Consider the following 10,122-nt stretch of genomic DNA (forward strand, 5'->3'; position numbering starts at 1 on the left):
ACAGTAGACATCTTCAATGCAGTAAGATATTATATCTATAATTTGCTTCTCCCTCAAATTTCTGGTCTTCTGTTGACTATTTCCCAGTTAGGCCTTGCCACTGTTCTGAGCTTTCCAGTGATTATGACTGACTGCTCTTTCAGAGATTTCTTAGTTCCCAGAATCTCACACAAGGCGATTGTTCCTGCCATCTTCCCCCATCCCCATCATCTCTGTCCAAGTTGCATCTAACCCTACATCCTAAACTTTCCATCTTGCAGTAGACTTCCAGGTTGTATATTTTGTTCTCAAACACATTAGCCATTATTTTATTATTTGTATTTTTGTACCCTAACCCCATTTGATATGGAATGCACCATTATTTCATTACTCATGAACTTTCTGACAATGTAGTATAGAACTATGCCACTAAAATACTAAATTCTATGTATTTAATCTTAGGTTGTATGCAACTCTTATCAGTGCCATTACTATCTTAACATAATTTTGGCATAATTTTGTACGCTTAATGTAAAATACTAAAAATATGTAAAAAGATCCACCTTCCTGAGGCTTAAACATCAATCTTTTAAATTAACAGATTCAAAAGTCAGGTCAAACACCCCAATTCACCTAGTGCATTTTCCGTAATCATGCATTTGTGCATAAGAAAATATTCACTACCTACACATGTGCAAGGTACTTTGCTAGGCAGTGGGGGTAAAAAGATATGGCACAGTCCCTTCCCTCAAGAGGTCCACGATCTCATAAATCAGCATGATTTCTCCACTGAAGACCACATCACCTGAGAGTATACTGTCCTTACATAAAAAGACAATTACTTGGGACCCAAGAGATTAACCACGGATCAACTAGTTTTCCTTTCACTGTGATCTACTGCATAATCATACTTCAGCGCTGATTAGATAGGATTAGAAATCCAATGTGAGGCCAAAGTTAGAGGGAAGTTAAAAATTTAATCTGAAGCCTTGATTTTGTTAACTTAAAGCTCTGGCCATTTGTACAGTTCAGTCAGGTCATCAGAAACACTATTTGCAAGTTTTCTCACTATTCAAGTACACCGTGCTATAACCTAAAGTCCACGAGATGGCGCCTGGCATGCAGCAAATAGCATACTGAGGCCCTCTTCCTCTCAGGCGGGTTTTCTTTTTCTTTAAGACCAATAAAAAAGTAAGTACAACTCAAGAAGGCATCTTAATTTGTACTGTGAATGTATTCCTTTCATCTGTGATGGAAAAATCAAACTTTTTTTACCACAACCAGGTTAGTACACACGAGCTAGTACACATATAAATGTGTGTGTATATACACACCATGCACATATATAACAAGTTTTACACAATACTTACCATTTCTGTACATGATGCATTCTGGTATTTCCTTTTTTTAAAATGTTGGTCACAACCCACTAAATTTCATGTCTCACTAATAAGTCATGACACATAGTTTGAAATATATATATATATATAACAGGATATAATAAAGTGCCTGATATATCAATACCTTGTGACTTATAATTTTCAACTCATTTCCATTATGGTTTTTAGTCATACTGTCCCCTCTATTAAAAGCACACAGTTTCTGTGACACAAAACCCAAAACCTCTCTACCCTGTGGTCACTATAATCCTTTCTCTGGAGTATTAATTTCTCAATACCTCTAGCCAACTGGTATTCAGAAAGGCCTTGTTTTATTCTGAGGCTCCATTTTTTTAGCATATACATTTAAAATAGGATTTGATTTTTAATATGATGTTCTAGTTTGCTAATGCTGCCAGAATGCAAAACACCAGAGATGGAATGGCTTTTATAAACGGGGTTTATTTGGTTACACAGTTACAGTCTTAAGGCCATAAAGTGTCCAAAGTAACACATCAGCAATCTGTACCTTCACTGGAGGATGGCCAATGGTATCTGGAAAACCTGTTAGCTGGGAAGGCACATGGCTGGCACCTGCTCCAAAGTTTTGGTTTCAAAATGGCTTTCCCCCAGGACATTCCTCTCTAGGCTGCAGTTCCTCAAAAATGTCACTCCTAGTTGCACTTGAGGTATTTGTCCTCCCTTGGCTTCTCCAGAGCAACAGTCTGCTTTCAATGGCCGTCTTCAAACTGTCTCTCATCTGCAGCTCCTGTGCTTTCTTCAAAGTGTCCCTCTTGGCTGTAGCTCCTCTTCAAAATGTCACTCACAGCTGCACTAAGTTCCCTCTGCCCGTCAGCTCATTTACATGGCTCCACTGATCAAGGCCCACCCTGAATGGGTGGGGCCATGCCTCCACGGAAATATCTCATCAGAGTTATCACCTACAGTTGGGTGGTGCACATTTCCATGCAAGCAACATAATCCAAATGTTCCAACTTAATCCCCACTAATATGTCTGCCCCACAAGATTGCATCAAAAAATACGGCTTTTCTGGGGGACATAATACATTCAAACTAGCGCATATGATATGCAATATATTCATAACACTATTTCACTAACAGAACAACTGATTGAAATGAAGGAAGAATATATGCCTAATTAGAGAACTCTGGAACCAGAAAGATGCCCCTGCTCTAAGAGGAAGCAGGACCTAAAGAGATGAATTCCCCATCCCCAAACCCAATTCCCAGAACTAGCTGACTGCATAGGTAGGGCTAGACCTCACAGGTACAAACATTCAGGCCAGCACTGCTTCTGCCACATCACCTTGCCTGCCTAGGAACCCATACTGGCCCAAAGGACTCCCAAATCCACCTCAGATCCATCCCCTTAGATCAAAATAATCTCGTGACACAACAGTGTCATTTGGAAGCAACGTGATTAGTCAAAGACCCTTAAACCTGTTTTTGTACTTGCCAAATCCCTATTTTTAATTCCTCTTTCCTGTTACCTCTTTTATAGTAAATTCAGTATTGGTTGCCAGGGGAAACAAAACACGAGTCAATTTAGAGAGTCATTCACAACTGTAGCAAAAGTTTTATTCTGAGGTGTGTGTGCTGGTTTGAATGTATTAAGTCCCCCAAAATGCCATTATCTTTGAAGTAATTATCCGTGTTAATTAGATTGTAATTCTTTTGGGTGTTTCCATGGAGATGCACCCCACCCAACTGTGGGTAATGACTCTGATTGGATGATTTCCATGGAGGTGTTGCCCCACCCATTCAGGGTAGGTCTAAATTAAATCACTGGAGCCATATAAAGGAGCTCACAAACAGAAGGAACTCAGTGCAGCTGAGAGTGACATTTTGAAGAGGAGCTACAGCCAAGAGGGACACTTTGAAGAATGCACAGAACCTGAGAGAGTAGCTGCAGATGAGAGACAGTTTGAAGACGGCTGTTGAAAGCAGACTATTGCTCCGGAAAAGCTAAGAGAAGACAAACACAACAAGAGCAACTGAGTGACATTTTTGAGGAACTGTAGCCTAGAGAGGAACATCCTGGAAGAAAGCCATTTTGAAACCAGAACTTTGGAGCAGACACCAGCCATGTGCCTTCCCCGCTAACAGAGGTTTTCTGGACACTATTGGCCATCCTTCAGTGAAGGTACCCTATTGTTGATGTGTTACCTTGGACAATTTATGGCCTTAAGACTATAACTATGTAACCAAATAAAACCCCTTTATAAACGCCAATCCATCTCTGGTGTTTTGCATTCCGGCAGCATTAGCAAACTAGAACATAAGGGGATATTAAAACAAATGCCAAAGATATTTCAGCCATTCTTCTGCCTTAAGGTTGAGATCTCACATATTCTGAGATATATATATATATATATATATATATATATATATATATATATATATGGCATTAGTTTCCCCTTTTCGTAACAACTGAAAAAATATATGTTAAATGTGGCAAAAGACCAACACTCTAGACCTAGTCTGGGCCTACCCCACTATACATAGTTACAGGGTGAGCATTGGGAAGTTAGTTTATCAATCTGAGCCTCAGTTTCTTCATCTGCAATATATGGGTAATAATACTGACCTCAAAGGGTATTATAAAGATTAAATGAGAGGCGGAGGCGGGGCAAGATGGCAGACTGGTGACCTGTATGTTTTAGTTACTCCTCCAGGAAAGTAGGTAGAAAGCCAGGAATTGCGTGGACTGGACACCACAGAGCAATCTGACTTTGGGCATACTTCATACAACACTCATGAAAACGTGGAACTGCTGAGATCAGCGAAATCTGTAAGTTTTTGCGGCCAGGGGACCCGCGCCCCTCCCTGCCAGGCTCAGTCCCGGGGGAGGAGGGGCTGTCAGCTCCGGGAAGGAGAAGGGAGAACTGCAGTGGCAGCCCTTATCGGAAACTCATTCTACTGATCCAAACTCCAAACATAGACAGACTGAGACCAGACACCAGAGAATCTGAGAGCAGCCAGCCCAGCAGAGAGGAGACAGGCATAGAAAAAAAACAACACGAAAAACTCCAAAATAAAAGCAGAGGATTTTTGGAGTTCTGGTGAACATAGAAAGGGGAAGGGCCCTGAGGCGCATATGCAAATCCTGAAGAAAAGCTGATCTCTCTGCCCTGTGGACCTTTCCTTAATGGCCCTGGTTGCTTTGTCTCTTAGCATTCCAATAACCCATTAGATCTCTGAGGAGGGCCCGTTTTTTTTTTTTTTTTTTTAATCCTTTTTTCTTTTTCTAAAACAATTACTCTAAGAAGCCCAATACAGAAAGCTTCAAAGACTTACTATTTGGGCAGGTCAAGTCAAGAGCAGAACTAGGAGAGCTCTGAGACAAAACGCAATAATCCAGTGGCTGAGAAAATTCACTAAATACCACAACTTCCCAAGAAAAGAGGGGTGTCCGCTCACAGCCATCATCCTGGTGGACAGGAAACACTCCTGCCCATCGCCAGCCCCATAGCCCAGAACTGCCCCAGACAACCCAGTGTGACGGAAGTGCTTCAAATAACAGGCACACACCACAAAACAGGGCGTGGACATTAGCCTTCCCTGCAACCTCAGCTGAATGTCCCAGAGTTGGTAAGGTAGAGCAGTGTGAATTAACAAAGCCACATTCAGCCATCATTTCAGCAGACTGGGAGCCTCCCTACAAAGCCCAGCAGCCCAGAACTGCCCTGGGGGGACGGCACTCACCTGTGACATAGCACAGTCATCCCTCAACAGAGGACCCGGGGTGCACGGCCTGGAAGAGGGGCCCACTTGCAAGTCTCAGGAGCCATACGCCAATACCAAGGACTTGTGGGTCAGTGACAGAGACAAACTGTGGCAGGACTGAACTGAAGGATTAGACTATTGCAGCAGCTTTAAAACTCTAGGATCACCAGGGAGATTTGATTGTTAGGGCCACCCCCCTCCCTGACTGCCCAGAAACACGCCCCATATACAGGGCAGGCAACACCAACTACACACGCAAGCTTGGTACACCAATTGGACCCCACAAGACTCACTCCCCCACTCACCAAAAAGCCTAAGCAGGGGAGAACTGGCTTGTGGAGAACAGGTGGCTCGTGGACGCCACCTGCTGGTTAGTTAGAGAAAGTGTACTCCACGAAGCTGTAGATCTGATAAATTAGAGATAAGGACTTCAATTGGTCTACAAATCCTAAAAGAACCCTATCACGTTCAGCAAATGCCACGAGGCCAAAAACAACAGAAAATTATAAAGCATATGAAAAAACCAGACGATATGGATAACCCAAGCCCAAGCACCCAAATCAAAAGACCAGAAGAGACACAGCACCTAGAGCAGCTACTCAAAGAACTAAAGATGAACAATGAGACCATAGTACGGGAGATAAAGGAAATCAAGAAGACCCTAGAAGAGCATAAAGAAGACATTGCAAGACTAAATAAAAAAATGGATGATCTTATGGAAATTAAAGAAACTGTTGACCAAATTAAAAAGATTCTGGACACTCATAGTACAAGACTAGAGGAAGTTGAACAACGAATCAGTGACCTTGAAGATGACAGAATGGAAAATGAAAGCATAAAAGAAAGAATGGGGAAAAAATTGAAAAAATCGAAATGGACCTCAGGGATATGATAGATAATAAGAAACGTCCGAATATAAGACTTATTGGTGTCCCAGAAGGGGAAGAAAAGGGTAAAGGTCTAGGAAGAGTATTCAAAGAAATTGTTGGGGAAAACTTCCCAAATCTTCTAAACAACATAAATACACAAATCATAAATGCTCAGCGAACTCCAAATAGAATAAATCCAAATAAACCCACTCCGAGACATATACTGATCACACTATCAAACACAGAAGAGAAGGAGCAAGTTCTGAAGGCAGCAAGAGAAAAGCAATTCACCACATACAAAGGAAACAGCGTAAGACTAAGTAGTGACTACTCAGCAGCCACCATGGAGGCGAGAAGGCAGTGGCACGATATATTTAAAATTCTGAGTGAGAAAAATTTCCAGCCAAGAATACTTTATCCAGCAAAGCTCTCCTTCAAATTTGAGGGAGAGCTTAAATTTTTCACAGACAAACAAATGCTGAGAGAATTTGCTAACAAGAGACCTGCCCTACTGGAGATACTCAAGGGGGCCCTACAGACAGAGAAACAAAGAAAGGACAGAGAGACTTGGAGAAAGGTTCAGTACTAAAGAGATTCGGTATGGGTACAATAAAGGATATTAACAGACAGAGGGGAAAAATATGACAAACATAAACCAAAGGATAAGATGGCTGATTCAAGAAATGCCTTCACGGTTATAACGTTGAATGTAAATGGATTAAACTCCCCAATTAAAAGATATAGATTCGCAGAATGGATCAAAAAAAATGAACCATCAATATGTTGCATACAAGAGACTCATCTTAGACACAGGGACACAAAGAAACTGAAAGTGAAAGGATGGAAAAAAATATTTCATGCAAGCTACAGCCAAAAGAAACCAGGTGTAGCAATATTAATCTCAGATAAAATAGACTTCAAATGCAGGTATGTTTTGAGAGACAAAGAAGGCCACTAGATACTAATAAAAGGGGCAATTCAGCAAGAAGAAATAACAATCGTAAATGTCTATGCACCCAACCAAGTGCCACGAAATACATGAGAGAAACACTGGCAAAACTAAAGGAAGCAATTGATGTTTCCACAATAATTGTGGGAGACTTCAACACATCACTCTCTCCTATACATAGATCAACCAGACAGAAGACCAATACGGAAACTGAAAACCTAAACAATCTGATAAATGAATTAGATTTAACAGACATATACAGGACATTACATCCCAAATCACTAGGATACACATACTTTTCTAGTGCTCACGGAACTTTCTCCAGAATAGATCATATGCTGGGACATAAAACAAGCCTCAATAAATTTAAAAAGACTGAAATTATTCAAAGCACATTCTCTGACCACAATGGAATACAATTAGAAGTCAATAACCATCAGAGACTTAGAAAATTCACAAATAACTGGAGGTTAAACAACACACTCCTAAACAATCAGTGGGTTAAAGAAGAAATAGCAAGAGAAATTGCTAAATATATAGAGACGAATGAAAATGAGAACACAACATACCAAAACCTATGGGATGCAGCAAAAGCAGTGCTAAGGGGGAAATTTATAGCACTAAACGCATATATTAAAAAGGAAGAAAGAGCCAAAATCAAAGAACTAATGGATCAACTGAAGAAGCTAGAAAATGAACAGCAAACCAATCCTAAACCAAATACAAGAAAAGAAATAACAAGGATTAAAGCAGAAATAAATGACATAGAGAAAAAAAAAACGAGAGGATAAATATCACCAAAAGTTGGTTCTTTGAGAAGATCACAAGATTGACAAGCCCCTAGCTAGACTGACAAAATCAAAAAGAGAGAAGACCCATATAAACAAAATAATGAATGAAAAAGGTGACATAACTGCAGATCCTGAAGAAATTAAAAAAAATATAAGAGGATACTATGAACAACTGTATGGCAACAAACTGGAGAATGTAGAGGAAATGGACAATTTCCTGGAAAGATATGAACAACCTAGACTGACCAGAGAAGAAATAGAAGACCTCAACCAACCCATCACAAGCAAAGAGATCCAATCAGTCATCAAAAATCTTCCCACAAATAAATGCCCAGGGCCAGATGGCTTCACAGGGGAATTCTACCAAACTTTCCAGAAAGAACTGACACCAATCTTACTCAAACTCTTTCAAAACATTGAAGAAAATGGAACACTACCTAACTCATTTTATGAAGCTAACATCAATCTAATACCAAAACCAGGGAAAGATGTTACAAAAAAGGAAAACTACCGGCCAATCTCCCTAATGAATATAGATGCAAAAATCCTCAACAAAATACTTGCAAATCGAATCCAAAGACACATTAAAAAAATCGTACACCATGACCAAGTGGGGTTTATTCCAGGCATGCAAGGATGGTTCAACATAAGAAAATCAATCAATGTATTACAACACATTAACAAGTCAAAAGGGAAAAATCAATTGATCATCTCAATAGATGCTGAAAAAGCATTTGACAAAATCCAACATCCCTTTTTGATAAAAACACTTCAAAAGGTAGGAATTGAAGGAAACTTCCTCAACATGATAAAGAGCATATATGAAAAACCCACAGCCAGCATAGTACTCAATAGTGAGAGACTGAAGGCCTTCCCTCTAAGATCAGGAACAAGACAAGGATGCCCGCTATCACCACTGTTATTCAACATTGTGCTGGAAGTGCTAGCCAGGGCAATCCGGCAAGACAAAGAAATAAAAGGCATCCAAATTGGAAAAGAAGAAGTAAAACTATCATTGTTTGCAGATGATATGATCTTATATCTAGAAAACCCTGAGAAATCGACGATACAGCTACTAGAGCTAATAAACAAATTTAGCAAAGTAGCAGGATACAAGGTTAATGCACATAAGTCAGTAATGTTTCTATATGCTAGAAATGAACAAACTGAAGAGACACTCAAGAAAAAGATACCATTTTCAATAGCAACTAAAAAAATCAAGTACCTAGGAATAAACTTAACCAAAGATGTAAAAGACCTATACAAAGAAAACTACATAACTCTACTAAAAGAAATAGAAGGGGACCTTAAAAGATGGAAAAATATTCCATGTTCATGGATTGGAAGGCTAAATGTCATTAAGATGTCAATTCTACCCAAACTCATCTACAGATTCAATGCAATCCCAATCAAAATTCCAACAACCTACTTTGCAGACTTGGAAAAACTAGTTATCAAATTTATTTGGAAAGGGAAGATGCCTCGAATTGCTAAAGACACTCTAAAAAAGAAAAACAAAGTGGGAGGACTTACACTCCCTGACTTTGAAGCTTATTATAAAGCCACAGTTGCCAAAACAGCATGGTACTGGCACAAAGACAGACATATAGATCAATGGAATCGAATTGAGAATTCGGAGATAGACCTTCAGATCTATGGCTGACTGATCTTTGATAAGGCCCCCAAAGTCACTGAACTGAGTCATTATAGTCTTTTCAACAAATGGGGCTGGGAGAGTTGGATATCCATATCCAAAAGAATGAAAGAGGACCCCTACCTCACCCCCTACACAAAAATTAACTCAAAATGGACCAAAGATCTCAATATAAAAGAAAGTACCATAAAACTCCTAGAAGATAATGTAGGAAAACATCTTCAAGACCTTGTATTAGGCGGCCACTTCCTAGACTTTACACCCAAAGCACAAGCAACAAAAGAGAAAATAGATAAATGGGAACTCCTCAAGCTTAGAAGCTTCTGCACCTGAAAGGAATTTCTCAAAAAGGTAAAGAGGCAGCCAACTCAATGGGAAAAAATTTTTGGAAACCATGTATCTGACAAAAGACTGATATCTTGCATATATAAAGAAATCCTACAACTCAATGACAATAGTACAGTCGGCCCAATTATAAAATGGGCAAAAGATATGAAAAGACAGTTCTCTGAAGAGGAAATACAAATGGCCAAGAAACACATGAAAAAATGTTCAGCTTCACTAGCTATTAGAGAGATGCAAATTAAGACCACAATGAGATACCATCTAACACCGGTTAGAATGGCTGCCATTAAACAAACAGGAAACTACAAATGCTGGAGTGGATGTGGAGAAATTGGAACTCTTATTCACTGTTGGTGGGACTGTATAATGGTTCAGCCACTCTGGAAGCCAGTCTGGCAATTCCTTAGAA

The sequence above is a fragment of the Choloepus didactylus genome, chromosome X (assembly GCF_015220235.1).
Source record: "Choloepus didactylus isolate mChoDid1 chromosome X, mChoDid1.pri, whole genome shotgun sequence".
NCBI classification, from domain to species: domain Eukaryota; kingdom Metazoa; phylum Chordata; class Mammalia; order Pilosa; family Megalonychidae; genus Choloepus; species Choloepus didactylus.